The sequence below is a fragment of the Sus scrofa genome, chromosome 6, assembly GCF_054392235.1.
Source record: "Sus scrofa isolate SSC_HxYL_T2T_F1_AM1 chromosome 6, Sscrofa_HxYL_maternal_Yorkshire_Landrace_v2.0, whole genome shotgun sequence".
Classification (NCBI taxonomy): Eukaryota; Metazoa; Chordata; class Mammalia; order Artiodactyla; family Suidae; genus Sus; species Sus scrofa.
In genome coordinates this window covers 67,257,886-67,267,717 of record NC_139388.1, presented here as the reverse complement: position 1 = coordinate 67,267,717, position 9,832 = coordinate 67,257,886, and the positions used below count along the sequence as shown (strand labels likewise).

At 43.2% G+C, this 9,832-nt stretch overlaps 1 protein-coding gene and 1 pseudogene across 2 annotated transcripts in view; both read right to left on the bottom strand.

Annotated features, from left to right (window-relative positions):
- LOC110261339 (zinc finger protein 444) overlaps positions 1-9,832 on the bottom strand; it is a 996,914-nt gene that overhangs the window by 126,663 nt on the left and 860,419 nt on the right. The gene's annotated exons all lie outside the window — the stretch shown is intronic.
- On the bottom strand, positions 3,587-7,432 carry LOC100517479 (large ribosomal subunit protein uL15 pseudogene; annotated as a pseudogene). Its single transcript, XR_014806877.1, has 2 exons — positions 5,612-7,432; positions 3,587-5,250 (listed from the first exon to the last, which is right to left on the bottom strand). The product of XR_014806877.1 is annotated as a large ribosomal subunit protein uL15 pseudogene (transcript).

Below are 9,832 nucleotides of genomic sequence, written 5' to 3'. Positions count from 1 at the left end.
TCGTTAACCCACTGAGCAAGGGCAGGGATCGAACCCGCAACCTCATGGTTCCCAGTCGGATTCGTTAACCACTGTGCCACAATGGGAACTCCTGAAAGATTTTTTTTTTTATTGGTCTTCTTAGGGCCATACCCATGGCATATGGAAGTTCCCAGGCTGGGGGTCAGATCAGAGTGGTAGCTGCCGGCCTACACTACAGCCACAGCACCTCAGGATCCCAGCCATGTCTGAGACTTACACTGCAGTTCACAGTGACGCCAGATCCTTAATCCACTGAGCGAGGCCAGGGATCAAATCTGCATCCTCATAGATACTAGTTGGGTTCGTTACTGCTTAGCCACAAGGAGAACTCCAAGAAGCTGAAAGATTTTTGAGTAATATGTAGAAAGTGCCCAACTTACACAAATCAACTGTTGGTAAAAATCTGATTGGAGGAAACTACAGGTGAGAACTCAGAAGGAAGTGGAAACTTATTTATTTTTTTAGGGCCATGCTTACAGCATATGGAATTTCCTGGGCTAGGGGTCAAATTGGAGCTGCAGCTGCCAGCGTATGCCACAGCAACAAGGCACTCAAGCCATGTATGTGAACTGTGCCGCAGCTCACAGCAAGGCCAGGACCTTAACCCACTGAGTGAGGCCACGGTTCCAACTTGCATCCTCATGTATTCTAGTTGAGTTTGTTACTGCTGAGCCACAATGGGAAGAAACTGGAAACCTTGTTATGTAATGGCAGAAAGGTGAGCAAAACTGTCTCCTGCTGGTATGTGGAAAGCAGAACTTGTAATGATAAATGTGATTATGTCACCAAGGACAGTGCCAAGCCAAGGTGCCCCCTGGTTTCTTCTTGCTGCTAAAATATAAGAGAAGATAAGTTAGGGAAGAACTATAAGACAATAGAGTAAGCACGAATGGTGATAGTTAAACCTCTCAGTCTTCTAGACAGCAGACAACACTAAAATTAAAAGATGGTTTCCAAGCTGTCAGCTATGTGGGCTATACAGAAAAGGCCAGGGTATGACTGGCAACCTTTTTATAACACCTCGTAAGTTCTGAGAATTCATACAAGCAGCCCCTCAAGAGACTGGTGTGCCACACATATCCTCTTGATCAAATCACAGCCCTTAGATTATGAGCACTGTTCCCCAGCTGTCAGCAGAAGGCAAAGGTAGAGAAAAATGTATGTGGCTGAGAAAATGTATCAGACAAGACACTAGCAGGTTGGATCAAAAGGGAGATAAAACGTGCCCTGAAAATTCTACTGCCAAGAAGCAGGCTGGTTAACTACTTACCTGCAAACATATGCTACCTTTCATAAGCAAGGAAGGAAGACTCAGAGGGTAGAATCAAGAGTCCAGAAAGTGAAACCTAGTGCCCCTTGAAACATAATCAGGGAACTGCCAACCCCATAACAAAGTATTGAAAGCAATGAGAGGAAAAACCATTATGTATATGGAGCAATAAAGAAAAGAATGATAGCAGACTTCTCAGAAATAATACAAGCAAGACAGTGGAACAACATCCTGAAAGTACTGAAAAGATAAAACCCTATTAATGGAGAATCTCATGCCCAGTGAAAATACCTTTCAAACAGTAAATGAAGACTATGTCAGATACTCAAAAGCTAAAGGAGTCTATTACCAGCAGATGTGCACTATAAGAAATGTTACCAAAAACAAAACTCCTTCAAACAAGGAAAATTATGCCAGATAAAAATTTCTATCTGGAGGGGTTCCCATCATGGCTCAGTGGTTAATGAATCCAACTAGGAACTGTGAGGTTTCAGGTTCAATCCCTGGCCTTGCTCAGTGGGTTAAGGATCTGGCGTTGCCCTGAGCTGTGATGTAGTTTGCAGACACGGCTCAGATCTGGTGTTGCTGTGGCTCTGGCGTAGGCCGGCAGCAACAGCTCCGAACAGACCCCTAGCCTGGGAACCTCTGTATGCCACAGGTGCGGCCCTAAAAACAAACAAACAAACAAACAAACAAGAAGATATAACAAGTGTCTAAGTACATATGCACCAAACATAGGATCACCTCAATATATGAGGAAACTGCAAACAACCTTAAAAGGAGAAATTGACAAGAGGACAATAATAGCAGGGAACTGTAAGACCCCACTTACAGCAATGGGCAGATCATCCAGACAAAAAAATTAACAAGGAAACACAGGCCTTAAATAATGCATTAGACCAGATGGACTCAATAGATATTATAGAACATTCCATCCAAAGGCAGTAGAATACACATTCTTCTCAAGTGCACATGAAATATTCTTTAGGATAAATCGCATTCTGGACCAAAAAGCCTCGGTAAATTTAAGAAAATTGAAATCATATCAGTCATCTTTTCTGACCACAATGCTCTATGACTGGAAATCAACAAGAAAAAAAGTGCAAAAAACACGAACATGTGGAAACTAAACAACGTGCTACTAAACAATCAATGGGTCACTGAAGAAATCAGAGGAAGTTTAAAAGTAACCAGAAGTAAATGACAGCAAAGACACAACCATCCAAAACCTGTGGGATGCAGCAAAAGCAGTTCTAAGAGGGAAGTTTATAGCAATACACTCCTACCACAGAAAACAAGAAAAATGTCAAATAAACAACCTACATTTACACTTGCAGCAACTAGAGAGAAAAAGACCAGACAAAACCCAAAGTTAGCAGAAAGAAAGAAATCATAAAGATCAGAGGAGAAATAAATGAAATAGAAACAAAAAAAAATCCATAGAAAAAATAAATGAAACCAAAAGCAGGCTCTTTGAAAACATCGACAAGGTGTTCCCATGCTGGCAGACTGGAAACAAATCTGACTAGGAACCATGAGGTTGTGGGATGGATCCCTGGCCTTGTTCAGTGTGTTAAGGATCCAGCATTGCTATGAGTTGTGGTGTAGGTCAAAGATGCGGCTTGGATTCTGTGCTGCTGTGGCTGTGGCTGGCATCTGTAGCTCTGATTAGACCCCTAGGCTGGGAACCTCCATATGCCACAGGTGTGGCCCTAAAAAGCAAAAAAAAAAAAAAAAAAAAAAACGGCAAAATTGATACCCTTAGCCAGACTCATCAAGGAAAAAAAGAGGACTCAAATCAATTGAAATAGAAGTGAAAAAGTTACAATGAACATCACAGAAATATAAAGGATCATAAGAGATTACTACAAGCAACACTATACCAATAAAATGGGAAAACTAGAAGAAATGGACAAATTCTTAGAAACGCACAATCTTCAAAGACCAAACCAAGACAAAATAGATAACATGAACAGACCAGTCACAAGTACTGAAGTTAAAACTGTGATTTCAAAACTTCCAACATGGAGTTCCAATTGTGGCTCAGTGCTAAAAAATCTGACTAGTATCCATGAGGATGCAGTTTCGATCCCTGGCCTTGCTCAGTGAGTTAAGGATCTGGTGATGCTGTGAGCTCTGGTGTAGATCACAGGCACAGCTCAGATCTGGCATTGCTGTGGCTGTGGTGTAGGCCAGCAGCTACAGCTGTGATTTGACCCCTAGCCTGGGAACCTCCATATACCACAGGTGTGGCCCTAAAAAGACAAAAAACAAAACTTTCTCAAAAATAAAGTTCAGGAAATTCTTTTTTTTTTTTTTTTTTTTTCTTTTTTTCCCCGAGAAAAGCACTTGTCAGCATTTAATGAATTTCCCACCATTTGGTTTCAAGCTACCAGGACACAGGCCCCACACACCTCCTTAATCTTCTTTTCAGCTCATCTGCTGAAAAATTTGGCCTTCACAATGAGAAGCTGCTCTGGGAGCTTTCCCTTCCCAAGAACTTTGTGGTAACCTGACTGCACCACATCAATGACAGGAGCAACTCTAGTCTTGTTCTTTGCAGCATTTACCCACGTCTGCTCACTGACCAAGATCCACAGTTTATCGAGGTTGACAATTGGGCAGAAGTTCTGGTTCCTCTTCAAGTTGTAATGCCTCAGAACAATTTTCCCAAAATATCCCAGGTGGTATTTATCAAAGATGATCCTGTGGTGATGCATGGCACCCGCATTACCCTGACCTCCTGAGGGCTTCCAGTGTTTGCCAATGTGGCCATGGCTTTGGCTCATGTGGCCCCAAAGTTTGTGGGTCTTCCTTAGTCTGGAGGGCATGTCAGTGACCACAATGGAAGAGTTCACAGGCAAATTCTATCAAACATTTAGAGAAGAGCTAACACCTATCCTTCTTAAATAGGCTGAAAGAAATCAAAGTTGACACAAACATGTGGAAAGATATACCAGGGTCTTGGGTTAGAAGAATCAATATTGTCAAAATGACTATACTGCCAAAGCCAATCTACAGATTCAGTGCAATCCCTATCAAATTAACAACAGCATTTTTCACAGAACTAGAGCAAAGTATTTTAAAGTTTGCTTTGGGGCACAGAAGACCCAGAAGAGCTAAAGCCATCCTGAGAAAGAAAAATGGATCTGGAGGAGTCAGGTGCACTGACTTCAGACCATAATACAAAGCTACAGTCATCAATACAGTGTGGTAACAGCACAAAAACAGAAACACAGTTCAGTGGGACAGGATAGAAAGCCCAGAATTAAACCCATGCACCTACAGCCAACTAGAAGGCAAGACTATACAAGGGAGATTACACAGTCCCTTCAAAAAGTGGTGCTGGGAAAACTGGACAGCTACATGTAGAAGAATGAAATTAGAACACTCCCTAACTCCATGTAAAAAAAATTAAAAAGGGATTAAAGATCTAAATATATACAAGAGCAGATACTCTAAAACTCTTAGAAGAAAACAGAGGCCAAACACTCTAATGTAAACCACAGCAATATCTTCTCAGATCCACCTCCTAGAGTGATGAAAATAAAAACAAAAATAAACCAATGGGACCTAATTAAACTTAATAGTTTTTGTACAGCAAAGGAAACCCTAAACAAAATGAAAAGGCAACCCACAGAATGGGAGAAAATATTTGCAAATGAAGCAACTGACAAGGGATTAATCTGCAAGATATATAAACACCTCGTGCAGCTCAATGCCAAAAAAACACAAACAACCCCATCAAAAAATGGGCAGAAGGAGTTCCCGTCGTGGCGCAGTGGTTAACGAATCCGACTGGAAACCATGAGGTTGCGGGTTCAGTCCCTGCCCTTGCTCAGTGGGTTGAAGATCCGGCGTTGCCGTGAGCTGTGGTGTAGTTACAGATGCAGCTCGGATCCCGAGTTGCTGTGGCTCTGGCGTAGGCCAGTGGCTACAGCTCCGATTGGACCCCTAGCCTGGGAATCTCCATGTGCCGCGGGAGCGGCCAAAGAAATAGCAAAAAGACAAAAAAAAAAGGGGGGGGGGGCAGAAGATCTAAACAGACAATTCTCCAGAGAACACATACATATGCAAAAAAAAAAAAAAAAAAAAAACACGTGAAAAAATGTTCAATATCCGGAGTTCCCATAGTGGCTCAGCAGAAATGAATCCAACTATTAACCACAAGGTTGCGGGTTCAATCCCTGGCCTTGCTCAGTGGGTTAAGGGTCTGGCGTTGTTGTGAGCTATGGTGTAGGTCACAGATACAGCTAAGATCTGGCGTTGCTGTGGCTGTGGTGTAGGCCTGTGACTACAGCTACCAATTTGACCTCTAGCCTGGGAACTTCTCTATGCTGTGAGTGTGGCCCTGAAAAGCAAAAAAAAAAAAAGTTCAACATCTCTAATTACTGGAGAAATGCAAATCAAAACTATTACAAGGTACTACCATACACCAGCCAGAATGGCCATCATCAAAAAGTCTACAACCGATAAATGCTGAAGAAAAGGGAAACTCTTATGCTGTTCATGGTCGGGAGAAAAGGAACCCTCTGACACTGTTCATGGTGCAACCACTATGGAACACAGTATGGCAATTCCTCAAAAAACTAAAAACAGAATTACAATTTGATCCAACAATCCTACTCCTGGGAATCTATCCATAGAAAACCATGCCTTGAAAACAAACATGTAGCCCAATGTTCACTGCAGCACTCTATATATACAATAGTCAGAACATGGAAGTTCCACAGAGGAGTGGATAAAGAAGATGTGGTATATGTACACAAAGGAATATTACTCAGCCATAAAAAGGAATGAAATAATGGCATTTGCAGCAACATGGATGAACCTAGATATTATTATGTTAAGTGGAGTTAGTGAGACACAAATGTCTTATCATTTATATGTGGAATCTAAAAAAAAGGATACAAAAGACAAAAAAAAAAAAAAAACCCTCTTCAGGAGTTCCCGTCGTGGCGCAGTGGTTAACGAATCCGACTAGGAACCATGAGGTCGCGGGTTCGGTCCCTGCCCTTGCTCAGTGGGTTAACGATCTGGCGTTGCCGTGAGCTGTGGTATAGGTTGCAGACGCGGCTCGGATCCCGCGTTGCTGTGGCTCTGGTGTAGGCCAGTGGCTACAGCTTCGATTCAACCCCTAGCCTGGGAACCTCCATATGCCGCGGAAGCGGCCCAAGAGATAGCAACAACAACAACAAAAGACAAAAAAAAAAAAAAAGGATACAATGAACTTCTTTGCAGAACATAAACTGACTCAGACTTTCAAAAACTTATGGTTACCAAAGGAGACAGGTTGTGGGGGGAGGGATAGGCTAGGGGTTTGGAATGGAAATGTAAAACTGGGTTGTGATGATGATTGTACAACTACAAATATAAAATTCATTGCATTAAAAAAACCATCAGAGTTCTTCTCATGGCTCATCTGTTAACAAATTCAACTAGTATCCATGAGGACTTGGGTTCAATCCCTGACCTCACTAAGTTAAGGATCCCTTGTTGCTGTGGCTGTGGCGTAGGGTGGTAGCTACAGCTCTTATTTGACCCAGAGCCTGAGATTCTCCATATGACATGGGTTCTGCCCCAAAAAGAGAAAACAAAACAAAACAAAAAACTCTATTTACCCAAAAGAATGAAAAGCACTGGAAATAATAATTGCATGAGTAAATTATTAAATACCTTTTTTTCTTTTTAGTCAATCTTCTTACAAGATAATTGGCTATTAAAAGCAAAAATAACATTAAAAGTAAAAAAAAAAGCTATATTGAAGGGTTTACAACATATACAAGTTAAATATATGGATAAATAGCAAAAAGTGGTAAGGGCAAAATGTTGATACAGTACCGTAAGGCTTTTACAGTAAAAATGAAAGTGTAGGAGTTCCCGTCGTGGCGCAGTGGTTAACGAATCCAACTAGGAACCATAAGGTTGCGGGTTCGGTCCCTGCCCTTGCTCAGTGGGTTAACGCTCCAGCGTTGCCGTGAGCTGTGGTGTAGGTTGCAGACACGGCTCGGATCCCGCGTTGCTGTGGCTCTGGCGTAGGCTGGTGGCTACAGCTCCGATTTGACCCCTAGCCTGGGAATCTCCATACGCTGTGGGAGCGGCCCAAAGAAATAGAAAAAAAAAAAAAAAAAAAAAAGAAAGTGTATAGTATCACTTAAAGGAAGGATGAGTTAAAGTTGTATATACAATAAACCCCAAAACAACCACTAATGTAGTAACAAAAGATTTATAGGTAACGATCCAAAAACAAAAAAAACCACAAAATGGAATCATGAAACATCCTGAATGCAAAAGAAAGCAAAAGAGGGAAGAGGGCACAAAGAAAAGGAATATATAAAAACCAATATCAAGATGACAGATTTAAAACCAATAATAACCTAACTTGACTGAATGCTTCTGATTAAAAGAGATTGTGAGATTGTATAGAAAAGCAAAACTTGGAGTTCCCGTCATGGCTCAGTGGTTAAAGAATCCGACTAGGAACCATGAGGTTGTAGGTTTGATCCCTGGCCTTGCTCAGTGGGTTAAGGATCTGGCGTTGCTGTCAGCTGTGGTGTAGGTCAAAGACTTGACTTGGATACCGCGTTGCTGTGGCTCTGGTGTATGCCGGTGGCTATAGCTCCGATTAGACCCCTAGCCTGGGAACCTCCATATGCCGTGGGTGTGGTCCTAGAAAATACAAAAAGACAAACAAAACAAAACGAAACAAAAAACCCAAAAACAAAAAAAGAAAAGCAAAAAGTCACTTTTACCTTCTCTACAAGAGAGTCATCTTAAATACAAACAAGTAAGTTAAATTTAAGGGCGAAAAAAAGACATTATATTAACATTAATCCAGAGAATGCTTGAGTGGGTTATATGACTATCAGGCAAAATTAGTATTAGAGTGAAAATGTTATCAGGAGAGTTTCTGTTGTGGCTCAGTGGAAACAAACCCAACTAGTATCTATGAAGATATAGGTTCAAAGCCTGGCCTCACTCAGTAGGTTAAGGATCTGTCATTGCCGTGACCTGCTGTGTAGGTCATAGGTGTGGTTCAGATCCAGTGTGGCCATTGCTGTGGCACAGGTCAGCAGCTGCAGCTCCCATTCGACCCCTAGCCTGGGGACTTCCACATGCCATACATGCAGCCCTGAAAAGAACAAAACAAAACAAAACATGAAAATGAGAAGAGTACATGACAATATGTGGAACGTACCTAAACCAGTACCGAGAGAAATGTGTGTGAGCCTGTGTCTCTGCACACCGCTGAAATTTGAATAAGCTCTATGGAGTGTAAAAAAGAGCCATTAAATGATAGATTTTGTGGGGGTGGGGGGCGTGCTTGTGGCATGTGGAAGTTCCCAGACTAGGGATCGAACCTGTGCCACAGCAGCAGCCGGAGCCATGGGAGGGACACCACCGGATTCTTAACCTGCTGAGCTACCAGAGAATTCCTAGGTTTTGTAAAAGTTAAAACAAAAGCAGCAGCTATGATGACTACAAGCCATGATAAATCCTTCCTGTCACTAAGAGGTGAAAGAATTCCAGAGGTCCCCGAGTCCCCGAGAGACAGCCATGAGGACAGACCCAGAGGTCCTGAAATGCAGAGACTCAAGAGGGGCCTTGCGGACACACAGAGGGTGCCCCTTCACAGCCCTGGTCAAGGCTGACAGCTGTGTGGTTTCTTAAGGGATGTAAGTCTCCCCATGTCTGCGTCTATTCTGACAGATAAAACAAAATACCATAGGAGTTCCCATTGTGGCTCAGTGGGTTAGGAACGCAACATAGTGTTCGTAAGGATCTGGATTCGATCCCTGGCCCCGCTCAGTGGGTTAAGGATCCAGCCTTACCATGAGCTGAGGTGTAGGTCACAGAAGCGGCTCCGATCCTACCTTGCTGTGGTGCAAGCCTATAGTTACAGTTCTGATCCAACCCCTAACCTGGGGCCTTCCGTATGCCACAGGTGTAGCCATGTAAAGTAACAACGAGATACCACAAACTGGTTGGCGTATAAACTACTGAAATTTCTCAGTTCTGGAGGCTGGAAAGTCAAAGATCACGGTGCTAGCCGCTTAGGCGTCTGGTCAGGATCCATTTCTTGGTTAGCAGCCAGCCTGTCTGTCCTCACACAGTGGAAGGACAGAAGGAATCCTTGGGGGGGGGGTCTCTTTTTTTTTTTATCTCGCCCCGGTGTGTGGAAATTCTCAGGCCAGGGACTGAACCCATTGATGCCATAGCAGCGACAGTGCTGGATCGCTAACCTGCTGCGCCTCAAGAGAACCAACTCTGGGCTTCTCTTTTCTAACAGCACCCGTCCCATTCATGAGAGCTCCTCCCTCATGACCTCATCACCTCCCACAACCCCCGCCTCCAAACGCTGTCACGCCGGCCACTGACTTGAAGCCACGTACTTGGGGAGCCACGACATTTGGTCTGTGTCACCTTACCAGATCGTCTGGTCCCCGCAGGAGGGCCCCAGGGGTTTTGTCTCTGCTGGGTGAGTTCACTCTCCAGAGCACAGAGCGAGTCACACGACCTCGGATGGGACGGAAGCAGGCC